This window comes from Lampris incognitus, unplaced genomic scaffold (genome assembly GCF_029633865.1).
Source record: "Lampris incognitus isolate fLamInc1 unplaced genomic scaffold, fLamInc1.hap2 scaffold_94, whole genome shotgun sequence".
NCBI lineage: Eukaryota > Metazoa > Chordata > Actinopteri > Lampriformes > Lampridae > Lampris > Lampris incognitus.
The window spans coordinates 367,501-377,646 of record NW_026611587.1 but is presented as its reverse complement, the minus strand read 5'-3'; positions in this window follow the sequence as shown (position 1 = coordinate 377,646).

Below are 10,146 nucleotides of genomic sequence, written 5' to 3'. Positions count from 1 at the left end.
CATTCACAGTATTTCACCCAATGTGCAGTGGGAAATGTGACGGCGTGGCGCTAACAAGTGGAAAACAAATCTGCCATCCGTTCCACACGTGTGGTCGAAGCGGACGGTGATGTTAGCGAAAGTAGTAATGAATAAATAAATAGATAAACAAATAAATGTTATGCGTGCGGTACGGACGAAGACTCGGCACTCGGACAGACTTCACTGGTCTTTAATGTAACATTGTCTTATCTTGCAGACGTCCACGTGTACACGGCTACAACTCTCTAGCAACGGAACAACGCTCTTCCTCGAGGCAAGTATACATATAGTATATGTATAGAAGGTTGTGTAGAGAAGGTTGGATGATGTAGGGATAGTGAATCAGCAAGTTCAGTGGATTAGCAAGGAGGAAGTGAGGGCAGCTATGAAGAGGATGAAGAGTGGCAAGGCAGTTGGTCCTGATGACATACCTGTGGAGGCATGGAGATGTTTAGGAGAGATGGCAGTGGGGTTTTTAACTAGATTGTTTAAGTCAATCTTGAAAAGTGAGAGGATGCCTGAGGGGTGGAGAAGAAGCATACCAGTGCCGATTTTCAAGAACCAGGGCGATGTGCAGAACTGTAGCAACTACAGAGGTATAAAGTTGATCAGCCACAGCATGAAGATTTGGGAAAGAGTAATCGAAGCTAGGTTGAGAGGAGGAGAGGTGATGATTAGAGAGCAGCAGTATGGTTTCATGCCACGAAAGAGCACCACAGACGCGATGTGTGCTTTGACAATGTTGATGGAGAAGTATAGAGACTGCCAGAAGGAGTTGCATTGTGTCTTTGTAGATTTAGAGAAAGCATACGACAGGGTGCCAAGAGAGGAGGTGTGGTATTGTATGAGGAAGTCGGGAGTTGCAGAGAAGTATGTAGGAGTGGGACAGGATATGTATGAGGAAAGTGTGACAATGGTGAAGTGTGCAAGGTTGGAATGACAGATGGGTTCAAGGTGGAGGTGGGATTACATCAAGGATCGGCTCTGAGTCCTTTCTTGTTTGCAATGGTGATGGACAGGTTGACGGACGAGATCAGGCAGGAGTCTCCATGGACGATGATGTTCGCGGATGACATTGTGATCTGTAGCGAGAGTAGGGTGCAGGTTGAGGAGAGCCGGGAGAGGTGGAGGTATGCACTGGAGAGAAGAGGAATGAAAGTCAGTAGGAGGAAGACGGAATACCTATGCGTGAATGAGAGGGAGGACAGTGGAATGGACAGGATGCAAGGAGTGGAGGTGACAAAGGCATATGAGTTTAAATACTTGGGGTCAACTGTCCAAAGTAACGGGGAGTACAGGAGAGAGGTGAAGAAGAGAGTGCAGGCAGGCAGGGTGGAGTGGGTGGAGAAGAGCGTCAGGAGTGATTTGCGACATAAGGGTACCAGCAAGCATTAAAGGGAAGGTTAACAGGATGGTTGCGAGACCAGATACGTTATATGGTTTGGAGACAGTGGCACTGACGAAAAGACAGCAGGAGGCAGAGCTGGAGGTGGCAGAGTTGAAGATGCCAAGATTTTCACTGGGCGTGACGAAGAAGGACAGGATTAGGAACGATTATATTAGAGGGACAGCTCAAGTTGGACGGTTTGGAGACAAAGCAAGAGAGGCAAGATTGAGATGGCTTGGACATGTGTGGAGGAGAGATGCTGGGTATATTGGGAGAAGGATGCTGAATAGGAAGCTGCCAGGGAAGAGGAAAAGAGGAAGGCCAAAGAGGAGGTTTATGGACGTGGTGAGGGAGGACATGCAGGTGGCTGGTGTGACAGAGGAAGACACAGAAGACAAGAAGAAATGGAAACGGATGATCCGCTGTGGCGACCCCTAACGGGAGGAGCCGAAAGTAGTAGTATATATATATATATGTGTGTGTGTGTGTATACATATACTATATACATATACACACACACACACACACACACACATATATATATATATGTATATAGCGGCCCCTTACCGATGGGCTCCAACACTGGTAAATGCCTTAATTGTCAAAGGTGGGATACTACACCCCCTTCCCTTTTAAGGTAAGAATACAATCAACAACAGTGTCAACAATCATATAAGTTTCACCAGCTTCATAAAGGATTAGAGTAAAACAGATAAGTAATCTTAAAGCACGTTTTTTTTAAACATGTTAAAGTTCATCAAGTTCAGAGTTCAATCTTCTACACTAAACAGTAGTCTCCTTTGTTTGCCTCTTTTCCCTGATCGTGATTTCCGGCAGCAAATATGCCAGTGTTGTTTGTTTTGAAGCTGGTGAAGGTAGTGTACATTATTTGCAAGATATTTACAAGTTATGTGTAGCTATTTCCATGTCACTTTAATGGACTATGTGAACACTGTAGCCTGTTTTATGTCTGTGGCTGTATAATATGAGTTATATAGCATACAGTAACTGGTCTCATCTTCTGTGTCATTTCACTTTTACAAATGTATTCTTTCATGGGGATGACGACAACATTAAAGAGCATTCAACTTCACTACAGCCTCCGACTTTCTCTTGAAGCCTGTTCGCTATCTGTCAATTTGTATGCATCAAGGATAGGCAACATGGTCCAGAAAGGTCCGGTGTGGTTGCAGGTCTTTGTTCCAACCAATGAGTTATGTAACCAGCAGCATAGAACACCATAGGACTGCCCCCGTTACAGTTACACACCTGAGTCTACAAATCAAGGTCCTTAGCAAAGATTATTGGTTGACTAATAGAATGAGGTGTGTAACTGCTTGGTTGGAACAAAGACCTGTCAGGGTCTGTCGTGTGTCAGTTTCCCGTTATATTTTGATAGTCTTGTCTCTGTGTTCACGTCCTGTTCCCCGTGTGATTACCTGTCCCGGCCCTTATGTGTTTCACCTGTGCCTCGCTATCCCTTCCCTCCTGTGTGTATTTAACCAGTGCTCCCCTGTGTGTCAGTGCCAGATTGTCTTGTCTCCTAGAGCAGCATTCCAGCATTTCATGTTAGAGAGTATCCCCGTGTCTGACTGTTTCGTTCCTGGTTTCCGAGTCTCAGTCTCCTGTTTTGGTACCGTCGCCTGTTTGTTAGTCCGCCTGGTTCTTGAAGCCTTGTGCCTGCCGATTTTGTACCGCTGCCTGTCTGATTGCCTTTCTGGATTTTGACCCTTGGACCGAATTATAGACCCTGAGAACTGGTTACTGTCTGCCTGCCTGCATTTGTGTCGGCCAGTCTCTGTGTTCTTGATAGAACAATCTGGCCAAGATGGACACAGCAGAGCAGGACTCCGTGCTCGCTACCCTCGAAGTGCAGGAGCGTCGGCTCCGACAACAGGAGGAGAAGATTGAACAGGTGCGTCTGGCTGTGGCAGAAGCTTCCCAGCGCAGTGAAGCGGTGTGCGGCACAGTTACCGCTCAAGTCAACTACGTCATCGGACAGCTTCAAGCCATGGGCTCAGCCACTCACCCCTCTCAGTCAGCTGAAACCCCTGCGCCGGCCTCATCGTCAGCTCCGGCACCAGAACCGCCTCTGGCTCCTGCTCCTCCCTCAGAAGTCAGACCCGTCAGGCTCTCCAGTCCGGAAAGATTCTCTGGGGAATCCGATGACTGCCGCCCCTTCCTCTCTCAGTGCGAGCTCCACACACACACAATATGTACACTATATGTATAAAAGTTTTGGGATAACTGACCATTACACCTACGGGAGCTGTAATGACATCTTAGTCTAAATCCATAGAAAGCCATATTCCACGAAGCTCCCGGCGCACAGTTTTTGTGCCGATGTTAATGCCAGGGGAAGTTTGGATCCCTGCAGAGTCAACAGAGCGTTGGCGACTTGAGTTGCTGTTGTCCTTAAAGGCTTGCACTTTTCAATAATAGCACTTACAGTTGGTTGACGGTGGAATATCCAGCAGGGATGAAATGTGACGAGCGGACTCATTGCAAAGATGGCATCCAGTACCACGCTTGAATTGAAAATGTGTACAAGATGATATTGAAAATGAGGAAAGCATTAGGAAGGAAAGGTGATGACATATGAAGCATAAAGAATAAACGGGATGACATTGAGCCCAAAGATATCTTTTGAGCACCTAAGCTAGAGAGGACGATGTTGTGAACAGAGCTACTAGTACAGCAAGTACGCCCCTGGTACAGCAAGTACGCCGCTGGTACAGCAAGTACTGTAAAAGCGATGGATGTGTGTGAAGGAGAGATGCTGGGTATATTGGGAGAACGATGCTGAATAGGAAGCTGCCAGGAAAGAGGAAAAGAGGAAGGCCACAGAGGAGGTTTATGGACGTGGTGAGGGAGGACATGCAGGTGGCTGATGTGACAGAGGAAGACGCAGAAGACAAGAAGAAATGGAAACGGATGATCCGCTGTGGCGACCCCTAACGGGAGGAGCCGAAAGTAGTATATATATATATATATATATATATATATATATATATATATATATATATGTGTGTGTGTGTGTGTGTGTGTGTGTGTGTAATATATCTATACACACACACACACACACACGTATATATATAGCGGCCCCTTACCGATGGGCTCCAACACTGGTAAATGCTTTAATTGTCAAAGGTGGGATACTACACCCCCTTCCCTTTTAAGGTAAGAATATTGTGGCGAACGTAGAAGCAACGACAAAGGTAACTTTGCAGCCCCTTTATTGAACTCACACAGAAACAAGAACTTACAGAAATGTGTTACAATACATCTACTCGAACAACAAAGTTGTTCAGGGTTTCAGTTCCAAGGTTACACAACACAACAGAATGACAACTACAATTACACCACAACACATAGTAATCACATAAACACATAAAACCACATAAAACACTTACAAAACATTTAATAACAACTGACAATCTGCACGCAGTGCCTGATGGGTAAACCAGGACAATTGGCACAATTCTGACGGGGTAGCAACTTCGCTACATTACCCCCTCCAGCGTGTCGCCTGTCCTCAGCCGACAACAAAGTCCCTATAGCGAAGGGGAAGCCGTCTCCGCCGCCGCGGGGTCACGGGTCCCTGTTCCCCACTGTCTGTCCGGTTGGTAGGGCCTGTGGGTGTAGGAGGGACCGTCCCGGATGGGCTAAACTGATCTACAGGTTCTTCAGCCAAGGGGCGGTAAGGTGCCAAACAGTCCCGGTGCAGAACTACCACCCGCCCCCGGACACACAGTTTCACCCGGTACACAACATCTGAAAGCTGCTCCAACACCTCACAGGGCCCCACCCACTGGCTGGCGAGCTTGGGGGAGACTCCTCTCTTCCGGATTGGGTTGAAGACCCACACCTTTGCTCCTGGGGTGAAGGAGCGGCCCTGACAACCAGTGTCATATGCCCGCTTTTTTTTTTGCACCTGCCTGTTCCTGATGCTGCCGAGCAAACACTTGTGCCTCGGCCAGACGTTGTTGGAGGTCCCGCAGGTACTCGAAACCGGGTATCTTGGGAAGGTCAGTACCCGGGGGCGTGCCAAAGGCTAAGTCCACAGGGGTCCGCAGTTCTCTCCCGAACATGAGCGCGGCCGGTGTACACCCGGTACTTTCTTGTACCGCCGACCGGTACGCCCACAGGACCAGGGGTAGATGACAGTCCCAGTCTCGCTGGTGCCGTGAGGTGACAATAGCGAGTTGTGTTGTGAGCGTTCGATTGAACCTCTCCACCAGTCCGTCGCTCTGGGGGTGGAGGGGCGTGGTCCTGGTCTTCTTCACCCCCATGCGTTGACACACCTCAGCGAATACCTGTGCTTCGAAGTTCCGCCCCTGATCGCTGTGTATTTCTTCGGGCGCACCGAACCGACAGAACATCTCACACACCAGCCGCTCGGCTGTAGTGGCAGCGCTCTGGTCTGGGACCGCATACGCCTCAGACCATTTGGTAAAGTAGTCCATGGCCACAAGGACGTACCGGTTTCCGTTGTCTGTGGTGGGAAATGGGCCAAGAAAGTCCACACCGACCCGTTCCATGGGGGGCCCCCACCTGATCTTGTTGTAGAGGGGCATGGGAGCGTCTGGTTGGTCCTTTCTTGGCAGTGCAGGCATCACAACAGTGCACAAAAAGTTCAGTGTAATGCCTGCATCCGGCCCAGTGGAACCGTTGGCGCAGTTTGTTCAGCGTCTTTGCCACCCCATAGTGACCTGCCCCCACCGAGCCGTGGGCTGCCCGTAGCACTCGTTGGCGCCAGTCCTTGGGCACCAGTAACTGCCACACACTTCTTCCCCGGCCCGGCGCTTGCCAGACTCAGTACAACGGTCCATCACGCCGGGCCAAGGTGGCCCACTGGGAAAAGTAGGCCTTGGTCTCCACCGACATGGCAGAGACAGCTTGCCAGTGGGGGTGTGCCTTGGCGTCGACCCACTGTCCCACCCTGGCCAGGGTGGGATCACTATCCTGCGCTGTTTGCCACTCCTGCTTGTCCATTGCCATCAGCCACGCCTCCTCTGGCTCAACCTGCCGCGTGGTGGATACTTGGAGGATTGCTCTGTCTCGCTCCTCTTGGCGCTCACAATGTCTACAATCCTTGCGGGGACGACGGGAGAGGGCATCTGCATTGCTGTGCAGGCGCCCGGCTCGGTGCTGGGTCTCAAAGTCGTAGCTCTGCAGCTCCTCAATCCACGTAGCCACCTGGCCTTCGGGCTCCTTAAAGCTGAGCAGCCAGATCAGGGCCGCATGATCCGTCCGCAGGAGAAAGGTCTGGCCATAGAGATAGGGGCGAAAATGATTGAACGCCGCGACCACCGCCAGGAGCTCGCGTCGTGTAATGCAGTAATTGTGTTCAGGGCAGCTCAAGACACGACTGTAGTAAGCCACCACTCTCTCTCCCCCAGCAACTTCCTGAGACAGGACGGCCCCCAGCCCCACATTGCTGGCGTCTGTGTCCACGATGAAGCGGCACTTAGGATCAGGAAGGGCCAGGATGGGTGCAGTGATCAAGGCGGTGCGGAGCCGGGCAAAGGCGGCTGCACAGTTGTCGTCCCAGTGGAACTCCCGTCCCTTCTCGGTGAGACGGTGTAGGGGACTGGCAACGGAGGAAAAGTTGCGGACAAAACGTCGGTAGTAGGAGACGAGCCCCGTGAAGCTGCGCACCTCGCTGACGTTTCGCGGAACTGGCCATTTCTCGACCGCCTCCACCTTAGTAGGATCAGGGGCCACGCCCTCTGCCCCCACCACATGGCCCAAAAACTTGGTCTCACGTCGAAGGAGGTGGCATTTCTTGGGGTGCAGGCGCAGGCCCGCCCCCCCAATGGCTGGGAAGACCTGACGGAGGTTCTCTAGGGCAAGCTCGAAGTCAGCGGCATGAACCAGAAGGCCATCAAGGTAAACCACGCACCGGTTGCGGGGAATGTGAGCCAGCACCCTCTCCGTTAGTCTCTCGAACGTGGCGGGGTCATTGCAGAGACCAAAGGGCATCACACGAAACTGCCAGAGTCCCTGACCGATGGTGAAGGCCGTCTTGGGTCTGGCTTCTGGTGCCAGCTCCACCTGCCAGTAACCGCTCCGTAGGTCAAGTGAGCTGAACCACTGTGAACCTGCGATGTGGTCCAGAGCGTCGTCAATGCGGGGCAAGGGGTAGGAGTCCTTGCGAGTTGCATTGTTCAGCCGATGAAAGTCCACACAGAACCTCCAGGTGTCATCTTTCTTTTTGACCAGGATGGCAGGGGCGGCCCAAGGGCTATTGGATGGCTCTATCACCCCGGCCGCAGCCATCTCTAGAATCATCCGCTCTGCAGCTTCACGCTTGGCAAGCGCTAACCGGTAGGGTCGCAGTCTAATGGGTGGGGTTGTACCAGTGTCGATTGTGTGCTGCACCAGGTTGGTCTGGGTGCACTCCTCTTCGCGTGCAGCGAAAATCTCAGCGAACTGTTGGAGCAGGTCTTTCAGCTGTTGACTCTGCTGAGGGTCCAGCCCTTCACTGCTCCGCTGATACAGCTTCTGGATGGCGGCAACAGTGTCCGGCGAGGGTGTCTGAGGAACGGTAGCCTCGATGAGGGTCGTCGTCATTGTTGGTGGGCTAGGCAGTGTCGTCATCCCCTCGGTTGGCAGTGGAGATGGGGGCGGCGGCGGCATGGTGACAGGTGGAGTTGGCTGGATGTGGATACGTCCCACCTTCCTCTCTGGACGGCGCCGGAGGGCCAGGGTCTCTGTGCCAAGGTGAATGGCATTACTCGACACATCGATGATGCGAGGGTCTTGTATTTCAGCCAACCAAAACTCGTGGGTGGCTGCAACTTTCCCTGCCCGCACCTGCAGTGCTCTCTTCCCCAGCATGCTGGTTAGTTCCCCAGTCACAGTTCTGATTTTACGGGTGGTGGGCCTCCACTCTGTCTCTGGCAGCACCCCTGGACGCACAATGGAGATGGTGGACCCTGTGTCCACAAGGGCCCAGCAGCGGTGTCCACCAATGGAGCAACAAAGAGAGAGACCGTGTGCGTGGCCCACTCTGCCGATCTGGGAAGAGTTCTTAATGGGGGATATGGTCGGTCGGCTGGGTAGCAGTCTCCCCGCGGTGCCACCCCATTCTAGTTTTCCGACTGGGGAGTGCTACGGCGTCGTGGTGCAGGGGCAGGGCAGTCACGGGCCTTGTGCCTCGCTTCTCCACAGCGGTAGCATGGATCACGAGGCGACCAGGGTCTGAAGGGTGGTTGGCATCGGCCTGGTTGCTTTCGGCGTGGTGACGGACAAGCCTGGCAGACGACCCCTCTTTCGACGTCTCCTTCATCTGCGTGGACCTCAGCCTGACGCACTCGGGGTCTTGGTTGGTTGTGTGGGGCCATCACAGCCTCCACCCACTCTGCCTCTTCCAATGCAGTCTTGAAGGCTGTAGGTGCCGTGATGCGGAGGTGCTCCTTCAACCTCTCTGGGGTGAGCCCCTGGATGAAGGCACTCAGGGCTAACTCGTCACGAGCTGCTGGATCAAAGGTGGGGTAGCCACGATGTGCAAAGAAGTGCACGTCTGCTGCATAGGTTCCCAGGGTCCCGCCCTCTTGGCGGCGCCGGCGGGCCAGTCGGTCTCGCATGCTGTCAGTAGAGACCCGTTGACCAAAGCAGCGGCCAGTGTCTCGTAATCCTGCTGTTCTGACGGCATAAGGTCGAGCAATACCTGCAGCGCATTCCCTTCGAGCGCCAGGGCAACATGGGCATCAGTGTCTTGGGTGCTCCACTGGTTGTGACTTGCTACCAGTTTCACTTGAGCTAGGTATGGCTCCAGGGCTGTGATGCCCGCATACCGTGGGAGCTTGAAGATGCTTGGGGATGGCAGCGTCACACTGGTTACTGTCTGCCTGCCTGCATTTGTGTGGGCCAGTCTCTGTGTTCTTGATAGAACAATCTGGCCAAGATGGACACAGCAGAGCAGGACTCCGTGCTCGCTACCCTCGAAGTGCAGGAGCGTCGGCTCCGACAACAGGAGGAGAAGATTGAACAGGTGCGTCGGGCTGTGGCAGAAGCTTCCCAGCGCAGTGAAGCGGTGTGCGGCACAGTTACCGCTCAGGTCAACTACGTCACCGGACAGCTTCAAGCCATGGGCTCAGCCACTCACCCCTCTCAGTCAGCTGAAACCCCTGTGCCGGCCTCATCGTCAGCTCCGGCACCAGAAGCGCCTCTGGCTCCTGCTCCTCCCTCAGAAAGAAGTCAGACCCGTCTGGCTCTCCAGTCCGGAAAGATTCTCTGAGGAATCTGATGACTGCCGCCCCTTCCTCTCTCAGTGCGAGCTCCACACACACACACACACACGATATGTACACTATATGTACACAAGTTTTGGGATAACTGACCATTAGACCTACGGGAGCTTTTATGACATCTTCATCTAAATCCGTAGAAAGCCGTATTCCACGAAGCTCCCGGCGCACAGTTTTTGTGCCGACGTTAATGCCAGGGGAAGTTTGGATCTCTGCAGTTATTGAGTCAACAGAGCGTTGGCGACTTGAGTCGTTGTTGTCCCCAAAGGCTTGCACTTTTCAATAATAGCACTTACGGTGGAATATCCAGCAGGGATGGAATGTGACGAGCGGACTTATTGCAAAGATGGCATCCAGTACCACGCTTGAATTGAAAATGTGTACAAGATGATATTGAAAATGAGGAAAGCATTAGGAAGGAAACGGGATGACATATGAAGCATAAAGAATAAACGGGATGAAATTGAGCCTAAAGATGTCTTT